A 17,884-nucleotide genomic window follows, 5' to 3' on the forward strand; every position below is an offset into this window, starting at 1 on the left:
TAACCAGTTTTGCAGCTGGCTCTTCATGGCCCCTGGTCCAGAACCCAGTTTTCTCTTATTGGATTAAGGTACTTGTTGATAATATTGCACTAACATAGATGCAGCTACTGAGCCACTGGACTGCTTGTCCAAGTTTTGGATTGAGGCTATATCTACTCCCTCCTGCCTGCCTCGCTCTCTCATTGTAGTAAGTCTCAGCTTTTTCAGCTTTCTTTCGGAGATGGGAAAAGATAATCTATCTCCTGGGCTCAAGCAGTAATCTCGGTTCTTGTCCCCTTCCTGTCATGGGGAACGTTCAGTCTCCATTTTCTTGCAGGAGCCAAACCCCTGGCCACCTTTTACTGCTCCAGGAACCCCTTTACCATCTTCCGTTTCTGATGACACAGACTGGAGGGTAGGACTTTTATTTTGTGGTTAAAGGAGAGGTTGATTTTTCCCTCTCACTCTCATAGGATACAAATAAGGAAGGCTGTTGCTCTAATTACTATAGAAAGTCATCTTATTGCTATAAAGACCCATCTTGTGCCCATGAAGAACGTTCGTATTCGGGCAATGTGTCAAACATACGAACATATCTTTTTAATCTTTGTTTTTTTGTATCTTATATGAATGTGCATCTTTGCTAATTACTTTTTATATTTTGTCATTTGTTGCCATGTATTTGGAATAGCAGTAGGGCTTCGAGACACCTACCTTATAATTCTCCCTTGACCAGAAGTCAAGCTATACATTTTTAACTCCACTCCCTGGTGTAGAAACAGTGGTGAACTGCCCAGATTCCCCTCAGAACTAAAGCAGTCATTCCTCAGCTTCTGGGAGTGTTGGCTGCTGACGGCTCACAGCTGAGTCACTCTGCCAGAATTGTTTTCAGCTGAAGGGAGTTACCTTGCCAAAAGTTATAGCTTTTCCTCAGGAGCAGTGAAATTCTAGTGACTGATCAAGTGAAGGCACACAGGCCTGGCTTCCTTCTTCAATTCAGGATCATGACAAAAGGCCATCCCCCCTTCAGAGCTCCCTGTAGGACAAGCTCAGGCCTTCTTGCAACTGCATTTCTTTCCTTTTTTTGAATTGGGGACAAACAATGCTTTTTATTTATTTATTTTTAACATCTTTATGGGAGTATAATTGCTTTACAATGGTGTGTTAGTTTCTGCTTTATAACAAAGTGAATCAGCTATACACGTACATACGTCCCCATATCTCTTCCCTCTTGCGTCTCCCTCCCTCCTATTTCTGTTCAACTTCTTCCTTTTATCAGTTTTGCTTCACTCATTGCTTTCCAGGTGCTAATTCCAAGAGCACCTCTAGTAATCTCCATCTCAGTAGTCTGTGTCTTTGGGGAACTTTATTTAAGACTCTATTCTATGGGTGGAGAATATCTAGGTCTCCCTAAGGGCCTCATCCAGCTGCTTCCTCATAGTAGACATTTGGGAATGTGTGTGGAATAAATCCATGAATAAAAGCAAAGTTAGTCAAATTTGACCTGCTCAGTTTTCCCAAGCAGGAAAACTATTTCCTATTTTTTCTGATTTTGCTAACAAAACTTGGACCTTCAAAGTCTGAGAGATTAATCTTGGGCCTAGGTAAGATAACATTTACTTACTCTGCAGGTTTCTATTTTAATTGAACTTTAATGTTGCCTGGATGAACCTAGCATGGTTGACACTTTTGTAATACATTGGAAGATGAATTACTTGCACACACAGTATTAATGTGGGAGGTGCAGGCAGATAGCAGTGTGATCAAGAACTGAGCATGGGCTGTAAATTGAAGTTAGGCAGTAGAAAGGAAAGGCAGTGTTGGAAAATAGTAATAATGGTCATTCTTTATCAAACGTCACTGGGGTTGGGACAGCATCATGGCTTTACCCCTCATAAAGCTGACTCAAAATCTTTGCTGGGGACTCACCTCTTGGGACTGGCAATTAAGAGCCTCCAGGCAACTTTCATCTCAGAGGGCACATTAAGTGGAGCCTACTCTCTGTAGGGAGGGAGCATAGAGAGGGTGATTGATGGGGAGGCCCACATCTGGAGAAACAGTGTAGTGTGGTGAGGTGATGAATTTCCTGAATGTGTTGTCAGGTGCTTAAGAGTTCTCCATGAGGATATTTAAATAGTACATTGCCATGTTGGCATTAATAGTAATTAAAATATAAGCATGTCCTAGATCACCCAACAATGGTAGACCCTGTTGTTTACCTACTGTGTCCTATTTCCCAGTCATCTTTTCCAAAGCCTCATCTTTTCTTCAGGTACACCCATGCCTCACTCAGCCCATGTTCTCAAGGTGGATTCTGGTTTCTTTATGCAAATCATGGCAATCCTATTTCCCTTGCAATTATTTGTTTCAGAAACACAGATTTAAGTAAGTAAATTAGCATTCCCTGGTGACTTAAAAGTGTGGGGTAGGCTTGAGATTGCCAGGATGACTTTTTATATTGTGGTTGGGGGGAAGGTTTTTCTCCCCTCTCTCATTCACAGGATATAAAAATGGGAAACCAGTTTCCCTAGTTGTCTCTAGTGACCATGAAGGAAGCCATCTTATGTACATGCAGGAAATCATCTTGTGTAGATGCAGGAAGTCATCTGTGCACGTGCAGGAAATCATCTTGTATACATGCAGGAAGTCATCTGTGTACATGCAGGAAGTCATCTGTGCACATGCAGGAAGTCATCTTTTTTTTTTAATTAATTTATTTGTTTTTATTTTTGGCTGTGTTGGGTCTTCGTTGCTGTGCGCAGGCTTTCTCTAGTTGCAGCGAGCGGGGGCTACTCTTCATTGTGGTGTGTGGGCTTCTCATTTTCGTGGCTTCTCTTGTTGGGGAGCACGGGCTGTAGGCACACGGGCTTCAGTAGTTGTGGCACACAGGCTCAGTAGCTGTGGCTCGCAGGCTCTAGAGCGCATGCTCAGTAGTTGTGGCGCACGGGCTTAGTTGTTCTACGGCATGTGGGATCTTCTTGGGCCAGGGTTCGAACCTGTGTGCCCTGCATTGGCAGGCGGATTCTTAACCACTGCGCCACCAGGGAATCCCCAGGAAGTCATCTTGTACACATGCAGGAAATCATCTTGTGTATATGTGTGAAGTCATGTTGTATACATGTAGGAAGTCATCTGTGGACATGCAGGAAATCATCTTATGTACATGCAGGAAGTCATCTTGCATATATGCAGGAAGTCATCTTGTATATAGGCAGGAAATCATCCTGTATACCTGCAGGAAGTCATCTGTGCACATGCAGGAAATCATTTTATGTACGTGCAGAAAGTCATCTGTGTACATGCAGGAAGCCATCTTGTGTACATGCAGGAAATCATCTTCTTTACATGCAGGAAGTTGTCTTATGTACACACAGGAAGCCATCTTGTATACATGCAGGAAATCATCTTGTGTATGTGCAGGAAGCCATTTTGTCACTGCATGGAAGCTAATGTGAGTCCGCATACAGAGGGAAGCAGTCAACAAAATCTCAAAAATAAACAGTCCTGATTTTACTCACTGTGGGTTCTGCCTCCCCCTGATTTAATGATATATGAAATAATACATTTCCTTATTGTTTAAACAGATTGAGTTGAGGTTTCCCTATTACTTACAGGGAATACCGTCGTATTTGACACATATCCTTATGATCAAGTACTGTCTTTGCATGTGGTTTATAATTTCACCAAGTAATCATTGGTGCCAATTAAAGGAAGCATTTACCTTTAAAGACCTAGGTAAGCATATCAGGCTGGCAATAGATTGGCATTTCTGATGCTAAAGTAACAATAATGACTTCTGATTGAAGTTGACTGTTTGACAACATGAGTTTGTTCCCTTTCTGTACCAGTATCTCAGTAAAATGATAGTATAGGAATGAAAATGATGTCTAAATATTCAATGATAAGAAGATAAAAAGAGAGCCATGAGAAGAAAGATTTTACCAAATTTCTGGAAGATGGATAAGATATGAAGAATTGAAAACTGGTGAAGCAGAATAAGGAAGCCACAGCCCAGAGTATGTACAGAAAGGAGATTCAAATGAGGAGGGAGGCAATATGCCCTTCCACGTATTTAAGGGTCTCAGCACTATGAAATATCATGTATAAAAGAGGATAGGATTAAAATTGTGAGGTAGAAAACAAGGTGATTAATCAAAAGTTTATATATGAAACAGTCAAACCCACTCCACTCTGGAGGGCATAATTCTTGGAAGGTAAGCTTCTACTCTAATACTTTTTTTAAAAGGAGTATTCTCTTCTAGAGAAACTGGAAGGCTCCAGAGAAATGTCTTTTACATTTTATCATTTAGGGGCTCACCAGGTTATGGTTTACTTGCTTCCCCAAACTGCTCTCACTTAGAGCAAATTGGCAAAATGAGCAAGGTTCATCTATACCACAGGACCCTCATCAGGTTTAACTGACTTCTTCTTGAGCATGAAGAGTCAAAGGTCTTCAAATGAGAGACCCTCCAACATGGAAGAGAGACATCAAAATGAACAGACACACAACAGGGAACAGGATTCATGCAAAGAACAGGAGGGAACTCCTCCAAACTCTAATGTGTGTCCTCAGGGAGATTTGAGAAAATATTCAAACAAGCATAGGACACAGTGAAAATGGAATAAACACATGCTAAGAAATTCTCTCCTAGATAGTAAATATGTATTTGTCAGAAGAGAAAATAATTCAATAGCAAAGTTGGAAAATTAGATCTGGGAAATATCTCAGAAGTAGAACACAAAAACAAAGTGGTGGAAAATATGAGAAAGAAGCCCAAAGAGTCAATGCAGGAGCACTGAACATCTGACCAAGGGAAAAATGATAGGGGAAGGTATCAAAGAAGTAATGAAGACAGTTCTCCAGAACTGAAGGACTTAATGTTCAGATTGAAAATGTACACCTAGTGCCCAGTGAATTGAAATAAAAACAAAAAACCCACATAGAACATTACCACAAAATGTCATAACATCTATGATAAAAGGAAAACCCTAAAAGCAAAAAAAGAGGAAAAGAAATTCAAAATGAAAACAAGAAGTCAGCATCATACTACTCATCATCAGCTCCAAACATTAGGAGCTTTTGACTTTCATAGGGAAAACTATTTTGATTTAAGATTCAATACATAGCCCACTTCAGACCTAGGGACACATAGAGACTGAAAGTGAGGGGATGGAAAAAGATATTCCATGCAAATGGAAATCAAAAGAAAGCTGGAGTAGCAATTCTCATACCAGACAAAACAGACTTTAAAACAAAGACTATTACAAGAGACAAAGAAGGACACTACATAACGATCAAGGGATCAATCCAAGAAGAAGATATAACAATTGTAAATATTTATGCACCCAACATAGGAGCACCTCAATACATAAGGCAAATACTAACAGCCATAAAAGGGGAAAACGACAGTAACACAATCATAGTAGGGGACTTTAACACCCCACTTTCACCAATGGACAGATCATCCCAAATGAAAATAAATAAGGAAACACAAGCTTTAAATGATACATTAAACAAGATGGACTTAATTGATATTTATAGGACATTCCATCCAAAAACAACAGAATACACTTTCTTCTCAAGTGCTCATAGAACATTCTCCAGGATAGATAATATCTTGGGTCACAAATCAAGCCTTGGTAAACTTAAGAAAATTGAAATCGTATCAAGTATATTTTGTGACCACAACACTATGAGACTAGATACCAATTATAAGAAAAAAATCTGTAGAAAATACAAACAACACATGGAGGCTAAACAATACACTACTTAATAACCAAGAGATCATTGAAGAAATCAAAGAGGAAATAAAAAAATACCTAGAAACAAATGACAATGAAAACACGGTGACCCAAAACCTATGGGATGCAGCAAAAGCAGTTCTAAGAGGGAAGTTTATAGCAATACAATCCTACCTTAAGAAACAAGAAACATCTCAAATACACAACCTAACCTTACACCTAAAGCAATTAGAGAAGAACAAAAAAACCCCCAAAGTTAGCAGAAGGAAAGAAATCATAAAGATCAGATCAGAAATAAATGAAAAAGAAATGAAGGAAACGATAGCAAAGATCAATAAAAGTAAAAGCTGGTTCTTTGAGAAGGTAAACAAAATTGATAAACCATAAGCCAGACTCATCAAGAAAAAGAGGGAAAAGACTCAAATCAACAGAATTAGAAAGGAAAAAGAAGAAGTAACAACAGACACTGCAGAAATACAAAGGATCATGAGAGATTACTACAGGCAACTCTATGCCAATAAAATGGACAACCTGGAAGAAATGGACAAATTCTTAGAAATGCACAGCCTTCTGAGACTGAACCAGGAAGAAATAGAAAATATGAACAGACCAATCACAAGCACTGAAATTGAAACTGTGATTAAAAATCTTCCAACAAACAAAAGCCCAGGACCAGATGGCTTCACAGGCGAATTCTATCAAACATTTAGAGAAGAGCTAACACCTGTCCTTCTCAAACTCTTCCAAAATATTGCAGAGGGAGGAACACTCCCCAACTCATTCTACGAGGCCACCATCACCCTGATACCAAAACCAGACAAAGATGTCACAAAGAAAGAAAACTACAGGCCAATATCACTGATGAACATAGATTCAAAAATCCTCAACAAAATACTAGCAAACAGAATCCAACAGCATATTAAAAGGATCATACACCATGATCAAGTGGGGTTTATCCCAGGAATGCAAGGATTCTTCAATATATGCAAGTCAATCAATGTGATACACCATAATAACAAATTGAAGGAGGAAACCCATATGATCATCTCAATAGATGCAGAGAAAGCTTTCAACAAAATTCAACACCCATTTATGATAAAAACCCTCCAGAAAGTAGGCATAGAGGGAACTTACCTCAACATAATAAAGGCCATATATGACAAACCCATAGCCAGCATCATCCTCAATGGTGAAAAACTGAAACCATTTCCACTAAGATCAGGAACAAGACAAGGTTGCCCACTCTCACCACTATTATTCAACATAGTTTTAGAAGTTTTAGCCACAGCCATCAGAGAAGAAAAAGAAATAAAAGGAATCCAAATTGGAAAAGAAGAAGTAAAGCTGTCACTGTTTGCAGATGACATGATACTATACATAGAGAATCCTAAAGATGCTACCAGAAAACTACTAGAGCTAATCAATGAATTTGGTTAAGTAGCAGGATACAAAATTAGTGCACAGAAATCTCTTGCATTTCTATACACTAATGATGAAAAATCTGAAAGTGAAATTAAGAACACACTCCTATTTACCATTGCAACAAAAAGAATAAAATACCTAGGAATAAACATACCTAAGGAGACAAAAGACCTGTATGCAGAAAATTACAAGACACTGATGAAAGAAATTAAAGATGATACAAATAGATGGAGAGATATACCATGTTCTTGGATTGGAAGAATCAACATTCTGAAAATGACTCTACTACCCAAAGCAATCTACAGATTCAGTGCAATCCCTATCAAACTACCACTGGCATTTTTCACAGAACTAGAACAAAAAATTTCACAATTTGTATGGAAACACAAAAGACCCCGAATAGCTAAAGCAATCTTGAAAAAGAAAAACGGAGCTGGAGGAATCAGGCTCCCTGACTTCAGACTATACTACAAAGCTACAGTAATCAACACAGTATGGTACTGGCACAAAAACAGAAATATAGATCAATGGAACAGGATAGAGAGCCCAGAGATAAACCCATGCACATATGGTCACCTTATCTTTGATAAAGGAGGCAAGAATATACCATGGAGAAAAGACAGCCTCTTCAATAAGTGGTGCTGGGAAAACTGGACAGCTACATGTAAAAGAATGAAATTAGAGCACTCCCTAACACCATACACAAAAATAAACTCAAAATGGATTAAAGACCTAAATGTAAGGCCAGACACCATCAAACTCTTAGAGGAAAACATAGGCAGATACTCTATGGCATAAATCACAGCAAGATCCTTTTTGACCCACGGAAATAGAAATAAAAACAAAAATAAACAAATTGGACCTAATGAAACTTAAAAGCTTTTGCACTGCAAAGGAAACCATAAACAAGACCAAAAGACAACCCTCAGAATGGGAGAAAATATTTGCAAATGAAGCAACTGACAAAGGATTAATCTCCAAAATTTACAAGCAGCTCATGCAGCTCAATATCAAAAAAACAAACAACCCAAAAGTGGGCAGAGGACCTAAATAGACATTTCTGCAAAGAAGATACACAGATTGCCAACAAACACATGAAAGAATGCTCAACATCATTAATCATTAGAGAAATGCAAATCAAAGCTACAATGAGATATCATCTCACACCGGTCAGAATGGCCATCATCCAAAAATCTACAAACAATAAATGCTGGAGAGGGTGTGGAGAAATGGGAACCCTCTTGCACTGTTAGTGGGAATGTAAATTGATGCAACCACTATAGAGAACAGTATGGAGGTTCCTTAAAAACTAAAAATAGAACTACCATACGACCAAGCAATCCCACTACTGGGCATCTACTCTGAGAAAACCACAATACAAAAAGAGTCATGTACCACAATGTTCGTTGCAGCTCTATTTACAATAGCCAGGACATGGGAACAACCTAAGTGTCCATCGACAGATGAATGAATAAAGAAGATGTGGCACATATATACAATGGAATATTACTCAGCCGTAAAAAGAAACGAAATTGAGTTATTTGTAGTGAGGTGGATGGACCTAGAGTTTGTCACACAGAGTGAAGTAAGTCAGAAGGAGAAAAACAAATACTGTATGCTAACACATATATATGGAATCTTAAAAAAAAAAGATCATGAAGAACCTGGGGGCAAGATGGGAATAAAGACACAGACCTACTAGAGAAAGGACTTGAGGACATGGGGAGGGGGAAGGGTAAGCTGCGACAAAGTGAGAGAGTGGCATGGACATATACACACTACCAAATGTAAAATAGATAGCTAGTGGGAAGCAGTCGCATAGCACAAGGAGATCAGCTCGGTGCTCTGTGACCACCTAGACGGGTGGGATAGGGAGGGTGGGAGGGAGGGAGACGCAAGAGGGAAGAGATATGGGGATATATGTATATGTATAACTGATTCACTGTGTTATAAAGCAGAAACTAACATACCATTGTAAAGCAATTATACTCCAATAAAGATGTTAAAAAAAAATTCAGTACATAGCTAAGTATCAATAAATAGGATGGTAGAATAAAGACATTATCAGACATTATCTCCAGGGAAATGGGAGAACTTGATAGGATACTAAATTTGTAGGAGAGGTTGAACAAAATTTACAATATGCCAAAAGTAATTAGTTCCAAAAAAATTGAACTCCAGGCAAAAAGTCATACGAGAAAGAACATTTAACTGTAGAGAGAAACAGTTGTGTGGTGAACCACGTTTAAACAGTCATAATAATGAAATCACTATTAATTTTCAATTTTCAGAATCAACCTACTGATAAAACTCAGAGGACTAATTACCATTCTAGAACCAAATGTAAGTATTGTAAATGTGACATTATAAAAGTAACAATTCAGAAGAATTTTGGGAAGTAGAGATGGAAACAGAACTGATATTTTATCTATATTCTCACATGAGGAAGTAGGAAGTAAAAATACACTGTTTTGATGGAAGAAAAAAATAGTTTTTAAAAATGAATTTTAAAAATTAACAAGATCGCACATAATTTTGCATCTTCTGGTTCTTGTATTCACTTAGAAGTATTTTGGCAGGAATAAAAACAAAGATTCCTTTTTGCAATCGAAAGATACTTTGATGAAAGAAGACTTCAGCTTCTAATGTAATTATTAAATGAAAATTTTGATTTGTCATCATGGAAGCAATAATGTATGACTTTCATTGTCACAGGCTAATGCAAAAATAAGAGAGGTGAGCATAATAGATAAAGGATGCTTTTGTATCAAGCGAAGGCCTCATAACATCGTTGTGAGCTGTACAAAATTAAGTTTTGCAGTTAGTTCACACTAAAAATCGGAGGGACATTGCTAAAAGGAAAAGAAACTTGGCTATAGTAATTTATATCCCGTTCACTTAATGGGTGCTGATTTACCACAGTATTAAACATGTTACCATCTCATTAAATTGATGTTAAAAAATTAACTTTATTAGTTTTGTGGTTTTGCTACACTGAATGTGCAATTTTTTTAATTGTGAAAAGCAAGGCATTTTAGCTTCATTTGGAGAGCTAAGAAGAGACCCATGTGGATGGCTGTGGGGTCTCATTTCCTTACTACTGTCTTCTCTGCTACCGTAGCAGTGAGTTGGTTCAGCAGCTTTGAATTTGCTCAGTGGCAAAGTAAGCTGAGACCAGAGCTGGGCTGCTCTTTCCCCACAAGGTCAGTTCTTTAACCACAAGCTCCATTGTTATGTAGTTGCCTAGATCCTTGCTACACATAATGGGATCTGTGGACCCACAGCATTGGCATCCCCTGAGGGATTTTAAGACGTGCAGAATCTTGGGCCTCACCCCAGACCTGCTGAATCAGAATCTGCGTTTTTAGCAAGATCCCCAGCTGATCCCCCTTGCACCTTAATGTCTGGAAGGCACGGACACTGCCCTCTCCCTGTTACCACGGTCACGTAGAGGAGCAGCATCATCGCTGTGGAATCCTCACCCGCGGTGCCTCCAGCCTATCTCTGCCCAGTCTGAGCGTCATCCCTCCTGCAGGACAATCATAGCTCAGGGGATCATGTGTGCTCTTGTTACTGAGTCCAAACTTGTTCTGCTTGCTACACGACAGGCCAATAAATCAGGAGACGAGTTGTTGGGGCGAGGAATAATGACTTTATTTGGAAAGCCAGCACATCGAGAAGATGGCAGACTAATGTCCTAGGGAACCCTCTTACCCCAGTCAGAATTCAGGCTTCTTTTACACTAAAAGGGGGAGGGGTTGTGGCTAGTTGTTGCAAACTTGTTGGTGTCGGAATCCTTTGTTCTTGCAGCTGTCCACATAGGTCAGGTCACAATGTTCCTGTAAACCTCCAATGAGTCAAATGTTATTCTCTGTTCAGCAACTTTTTATCGCTATATGAATGGAAAAGTGTTACACTCTTAAAGGTCAGAGGCTTGAGAATGGGCTACCCTGTATATTTCAGGACCTAGGCAACATTCTTAACTGGAAGCAAAGGCAATAGAATACAAAGGTTAAAGTAAAAGAAACAGATCTAATATGCAGTCAGATTTGTTCTTCTCTACTACACCCTGTCACTTCTCTACTTGTGTCTCTTAAACTCTCTACTGGTGAGTATGCCTGAGCCCCCATTTACGAACACTTTGTGGAGGTGTGTTGTTTTCATCCGCCCAGATTCCTCATCTGTAAGTCAGAACGGTAATAACAATTTTCTCATAGAGTTGTTGTGAGGCTTACATGGAATAATCCATATAAAGCACTCCCTGCACAGAGTAACATCTCAATAAATGTGGTTATAATTATTAGCTATATTATCAAAGAATCCCAGGTGATAACATCAGCAGGAAATGGCTTCTATGTTAATGGTCTCCAGCCTCAGCTGTCATCAGGTTCATTTCCCTCATCAATAGCTCATTACTTGATTGTCAAGTCACAGATGCTATAAGCCACACACCATCACACCGAATAATAGCAATTATTGCAGGTTTAATGTGTAAAGCATTGCAGAGCCGGTATCCCTTTAATCCTGAGAGGGGTTTGTCTGCTGGGGATGGTGGTGATGAGGGGCAAAGCCTGTGTCGATGGAGAACTCTCTCACGCTCACACTCCAGTCTCATGAGCTTCCAAGCGATCCTGCCCTGGGTCCCAGTGTTCTACAGAGTCAAAACAGCTCTTTTCCTTTTGTTCTTCTTTTACTCATTTCTTTATGCACTGCCTTCTCCTTAGTCAGCCAGGCATGTGTCCACAGGTGCTGTGTTAGAGCACAAATCTCACATGCTGTGCTGGGAAAGACCTTTTCCCTATTACCACTTCCCACTCTCAGATTGGAGCACTGTAACTGAATGAAACCCTTTCCCCAAGACCCTCTTCTTAAGGTGATCCCTTTCCCAGGTGGATACTCAGTCCCCCAGACAGGCTTCCAGAAGTCCCTCTCTACCACAGCTGCAAACATACCTCCTCGTCTTGCTTGAATCCCAGGAATGACTGGGGTTAATGTCCATATGGGGGTCCCTCTACACTTGACCGGTTCCACTGAGTCTGGAAAAGAGAACACCTGGGGAGATGTGAACATGGTTTCTTAATTTTGCAAGACTACAATGTGAAAGTGAGATTTGATATATACTCAGGAGGGCATTCCCAAGATGCATGGAGAAGAAATAATAGAAAGAATGGAAACCACCACTATGACCCCCTTACTTCCTATGTGAAAGGGACAACATGCTGGCCAATGTCATCCCATTTAATTCCTCAAACGAGTATTTGTTTAACAGATGAAACTGTGGCTTGCACAGGCTAAGTAACCAAGCTGGGATGAACTCGTATTTGTTTTACCCTAAAATCCACATGCTTTCCATTACATTATATGGCTTCATATGATGGGTGATGGAATCATCTGATGGGTGGTAGTAAATTCCTTGTCATGGAGAGCATTACAGCAGAGGCTGGAGGCTGGAAGGCTTGGACAACCATCCCCAGGCCTGGAATGAAGTCAAGAGCACCCGAGCCTCAGAGCCTGGGCTAATTCCTAGAGCAACACCATAAAGCAAGTGATCTGGAAGAAGGTTATCAATTCCAAACAAGGTGAGAGAATAAGGAAGAACCAAAACATAAAGCGGAAAGTATCGAGAAGCACAACCAGCTGATATATTATGAGATGAATTGCAGAGATGAAGGAAGATCCAGAGCTGAAAACTGACAGCTCCTTGGCTAAAATCTGCCCATAAACATATCTTGTTTGGTTTTCAAGCATTAATTCCCTTTTATTTCATTGCCAGCATCCCAAAATTGGTAGATTTACCCACAAATCCAGATTTCAAAACTCCTCTTGAAAAATGGGAAGATCTGGCAATCCTGGGCCCACATTTCTGCATGGCAACAGCCAGGCGGTGGCTGGTTTTATAAGCAGGGCACATGCTCTCTGATTCATAGGCTTCCACAGCCTTATATTGCCTTATGTCTTTCTATATTTATTTGTTTACATTATCTGCTTAGACTCTGAAAATAACCAAAACAATTTATGTTTTCTGCTGCCATGTGCAATTCAGCTTAGAAAAAGATAGGCTGCGTTTGTGGCACATCTCGGAGACTCACATCCCCTTCAAGACTCACTTGAAACTACACTATACAGAGAGTCTGAAAGACAAGCCATTAGGATATTTGCACTGATACAAAACCTTTACTAAAGCATGCTCCAAACAGTGAGCTATGCCAGTCACTGAGGGATGGAGAAGTGGGTGAGTTAAAATATGGAAGAAACCAAGATAGGCAAGAACTAGGGCCTACATATTCCTAGCTACCACTGCCTAAAGACAGTAACAATATCCTAGTGAGAAGACACCAACGGTTATTATTAAAATTGTGCATTAGGGACTTCCCTGGTGGTCCAGTGGTTGGGACTGTGCACTTCCACTACAGGGGATGTGGGTTTGATCCCTGGTCTGGGAACTGGGATCCTGCATTCTGCCTGGCTTGGCCAAAAAAAACTGTGCTTTAGATAGTCTTTTTTTTTTTAATTTTTAATTAATTTATTTATTTTTGGCTGTGTTGGGTCTTCGTTTCTGTGCGAGGGCTTTCTCTAGTTGTGGCAAGCGGGGGCCACTCTTCATCGTGGTGCGCGGGCCTCTCACTGTCGCGGCCTCTCTTGTTGCGGAGCACAAGCTCCAGACGCGCAGGCTCAGTAGTTGTGGCTCACGGGCCTAGTTGCTCCGCGGCATGTGGGATCTTCCCAGACCAGGGCTCGAACCCGTGTCCCCTGCATTAGCAGGCAGATTCTCAACCACTGCACCACCAGGGAAGCCCTAGATAGTCTTGATTTCTATGGGGGATCATGAGAGAAGATCTATGAGAGAGAGAGGGAGAGAGAGAGGGAGAGAGAGAGAAGGGTAGTGTCAAATTGCATGTAATGTTTTCTACAGCGTGGATTCAGTTATTTTCAACTAATTGTTTTATTGTTTTTATCAAACTGATTTTTTTAAAAAAACACACCAAGTTTTGGTAAGATGAGATACCCAAGCCAGCTTAGTGACCAGATAGGCTGAGAAGCAGCTCCAACATTAGTGGAGGTTCTTGGTTTATAAGTAGTAAAAATTGACACCAGTAAATAAAAACAAAAGAGGATTTTATTGGAAGTATGTTGAGTACTCATGGCATTGATGGCAAGGCTGGGAAAAGGGATATAGATATAAGTAAGCACCCAGGAGTCCCTGTGGATAGAAATGTAAGTAATTCTTGGGTCCGAGAATCAGAAATTCCTCCCACATCTCACAAGGGTGCCAAAGCTGAAATAGATGAGTCCAATCATTTGTAGTTATTGTGTCATTCTGTTTACGATCCTAATTCCATAGAAGGAGCTTGACAGTTAGCCCCGCTTAGGCCAAAGGTAAGCTCCATAAAGTCAGAATTGAGAAGACTATTAATTATCAATCTATGTTTTCAGCACCAAGGACAGTACTTGAAACAAAGTAGATGCTCAGTATTTGTGAAATGAACCACTGAACGAATGACAGAATGTTTTCATGCTTTGACTAGGGTAAGATAAAGAAAGCATCTGGGAAAATAGTCCCTAAGCCCAAAGCCAGTGAGGAAGAGATAATTTTCCAAAGGGAAATCAGGGTGATATTATCAAGAGACAATTAAATGGGTGCTGAGCAGCCAATAGAGTGGGATATGTAGAGAGATACTTTTAATTTCCCAGCAAGGTTTATATATAACATGGAAAATTTCAAATCACTCCCAGTGTTTCACATTTCAACATAGTAACAGAAAAATCAGGGTCAAATGCATCTAAATCCATCCTTGTTTTCCTGTACACACACAGTGGTAGCCAGATTTGGGGTGCTGTTGAATGGTAACCTGAAGTCCCATTTCCCCGCTGTTCTGGTTCTGAAAGGGAAGGCCATATGCTAGTGCCAACCCTGCCCCGAGTGAGTTCCCAAAGATGCAGGCACAGCTCCTCCAAGAACATGCCATATGTACAAGAGGCTGTTCCAAGGAGAAGCAAATTTGCACATCCCACTCAAAGGGGGAATGGAAAGGATGGGTGTGAGGAGCCCCCGGATTTTCTGCTCTTCCTCTGAGGTACTTTAGGAAGGAACACACAACTCATTTCAAAGGATCAAGGAAAGAACACCACCTGGGGAGTGGGAAATGGTCAAGAAGGCTTGGATAACAAAGCAGCTTTAGGGTTGATAATGAAACAATGTCGCTTTCTTAAGTTGATCTGACTGATCATTGTTTTATGGCCCAACACACTCAGTTCACCAGCTGGTCATATGTAATTTAGCTCTTAATTATAACTTGTCTTGTGAGGTCCTCAGAATGCTTAATATGTGAGCTTCATTCCGACAGCTGGAGCACAGGCTCAGAGAGTCCTCCAGAACATTCGTTTCAACAAAAGTGGGCTTGCTTTCCGGCCTCTGTTTCAGCTGTAATTTGGAGACCTTCGTGTATTTCTATTACTTAGGTTGGAAGCATGGATACTGAGTACTGGGAGAACTTGTCTGGAGAAGAAGGGGAAAGAGAGCAGAGAGATCTGAGGGCTCATGGACCTAATCTGACTCAATGCTTTTTTTTTCACCTGGCCTAGGATTAACTTTTTAAAATATTATTTTCAAATTCTATAAAATTTGGAAGTTTTACATACAAATCTGTATTTCTAATTTGTCTTGGAAGCATGTAAATTCTTGTGATAGCAGGCTGGCTGACCCACAAGGGAGCGGAAGTGGAACTGAACTGAATAGTGGTGGCTCCATTTGCACAGGACCTGAGCTCTCCACTCGGCTTGGACATCACACAAAGTGTGTGTCTGTGTATGTGTGTGGTGGTGGAGCTACGTAGGTATATGAGTGTGAAACTCCAAATCTACATCTTTATTCCTAATTGGGTGTGTCCTAGGTCTTAAATTACTAAAAGTCTTTTCTCTGCCTCTTTGGATGTGACTAATGACTATTATGGGATATGCATGAGGGTTGGTTAATGACTTGGGAGCAGACTAGGAAGATGTAACATGGGGCCAGGTCTACATATGCCTTGGGGAGAGTTAACCACACTCTGAGTTCATCTTGGCACCTCTTATATTCTGCTTTCAAGTTTTTAAGCAGGAGTGTGGCTTGTAGGTAAGACCTAAATCACTTCATTATATGATGCACCAGATCATGAAAGGCCTTGAATGCCATGCTAAGGGTTTATATATGGACAATGAATTTGAAAACACCAAAGCACCCCAAGTTCTTTCACCCCAGAGCGGTTTTACTGTGTGCAGTGCAGGGCCATGTCATGCCAGACGCTGTTTGAAGTCAGCTGCTCCCCACTGTTGGCCAACAGAGCCATGTAGAATGACTCAGAACTCCAGGGACCCATCATCCACAGAAGGACCTTCATTTTTTTTTGTTTGTACTTTCATATCTTTTGGCCCATCATCTTCCGTTTTGTGAATTTATGCCACAGATATTGGCATATGTGCACGATGACATATGTGTGACCTATTTGCTGCAACCCTTTTGATAACTAGAGCCTGGAAAAAATCTAAGGGCCTATCAATAGGGAAGCTGAACTAATGGGGGCACATCCACACAGTTGAATACTGTGCAGCTATGAAAGGACTTAGATGTCTATGGCTCATACAGAATCATCTCTAAAGTATATTTTAAGTGAAAAGAGCAAGGTATCGATTAGTATTTTTACTGTGTTTCCATTCATTTCAAAAACTTGCACTCACTTATTATATAAGGCGGCATAGTTTTAGGAGGTAAACAACTGCTGGGGAGAGAGCATGGGGCACAAGTGTTGAGAGATAGATGTCCTTTTCATGGTATATCTTTCTGTATTGCTTGCTTATTTTTCCATGTTCATATATTGGGTTTTTCCCAATAATAAATATCAAGTTGTGTGGTTGTGGGCACTTAATTTTGAGCTTCATTTCTCCTAGAGACTGCTTCATTTCTTTTAGGAAAACATCTACACCACACAGTACAGTTTTCTAGAAGGAATCGCTGGTCCTGCTGGCTGGCAGGACAGAGCAGGTCATCCTGGGCTCCTGCTGAGAGCTGGGATTTTTTTTCTTGGAATTCTGGGTGAGAAGAGCGCTCGGGTACTACATGGTGCCTTGTGGAGCTGCTCGGTAAGTGGGCCAAGAAGATACAGAGCCAGATAACGATTCTGTGCTACTTTCCACATCTTGTCTTGCTGTGACAACTCCTGCCTGAGACTGTCTCCTTCCACATATCAAATGGACATAATACTATTTGTCCTTTCCACTCTGGGGACATTTCAGGAAATAAATAGTGGAGATAAAACTCTATCTTGGAGGACTATGTCCTCTCTTGCGGGAGACAAGGGATGTCCTTTGTCCCCCCCAAAGGACAGAGGATGATGGATCTCTTGCCTCAACACTTAGGATATAAGCAGAGTAGGGTAGGGTGAGTGGGACTAAGTTTGAGACCATGAAGGACTGGCAAGGGGATTATAGAAGATAAATTCCTCTGCAATCAAAAGGGGAAAAGGAATTCTGGGGAAAGGAAAGGTACACACGCATCTTAGAATTGGTTGCATTTTAGGAGAAATGAGCAGCTCAGAGTGACTGGGACACTGGCTGAAATGGGAGAAGCAACTAAGGGTGAGGCTGGAAAGTTCGGTAGGGAGTATAGAGTTTATTCTGGAAAAAATTGATTCCCAGGAGGTTTTTAAAAGAATATTTATTTATTTATTTATTTTAATTTTGGCTGCATGAGATCTTAGTTGCGGCA

The 17,884-nt window shown here is 40.5% G+C and overlaps 1 protein-coding gene across 5 annotated transcripts in view; it reads left to right on the top strand.

The window, feature by feature from the left end:
- HS3ST4 (heparan sulfate-glucosamine 3-sulfotransferase 4) overlaps positions 1-17,884 on the top strand; it is a gene marked incomplete at its 5' end in the record, with an annotated part of 575,045 nt that overhangs the window by 23,932 nt on the left and 533,229 nt on the right. For 3 of the 5 annotated variants that reach the window (XR_014254991.1, XR_014254992.1, XM_082431087.1), the window contains one exon: positions 6,772-9,486. The exons of 1 other annotated variant lie outside the window; for it this stretch is intronic. Of the gene's footprint in view, positions 1-6,771; positions 9,487-17,884 lie in introns of those variants that run through there. One more of the 5 variants, XM_082431088.1, reaches the window with a different exon arrangement.

Source organism: Balaenoptera physalus, assembly GCF_965194825.1.
Source record: "Balaenoptera physalus genome assembly, chromosome: 16".
NCBI classification, from domain to species: domain Eukaryota; kingdom Metazoa; phylum Chordata; class Mammalia; order Artiodactyla; family Balaenopteridae; genus Balaenoptera; species Balaenoptera physalus.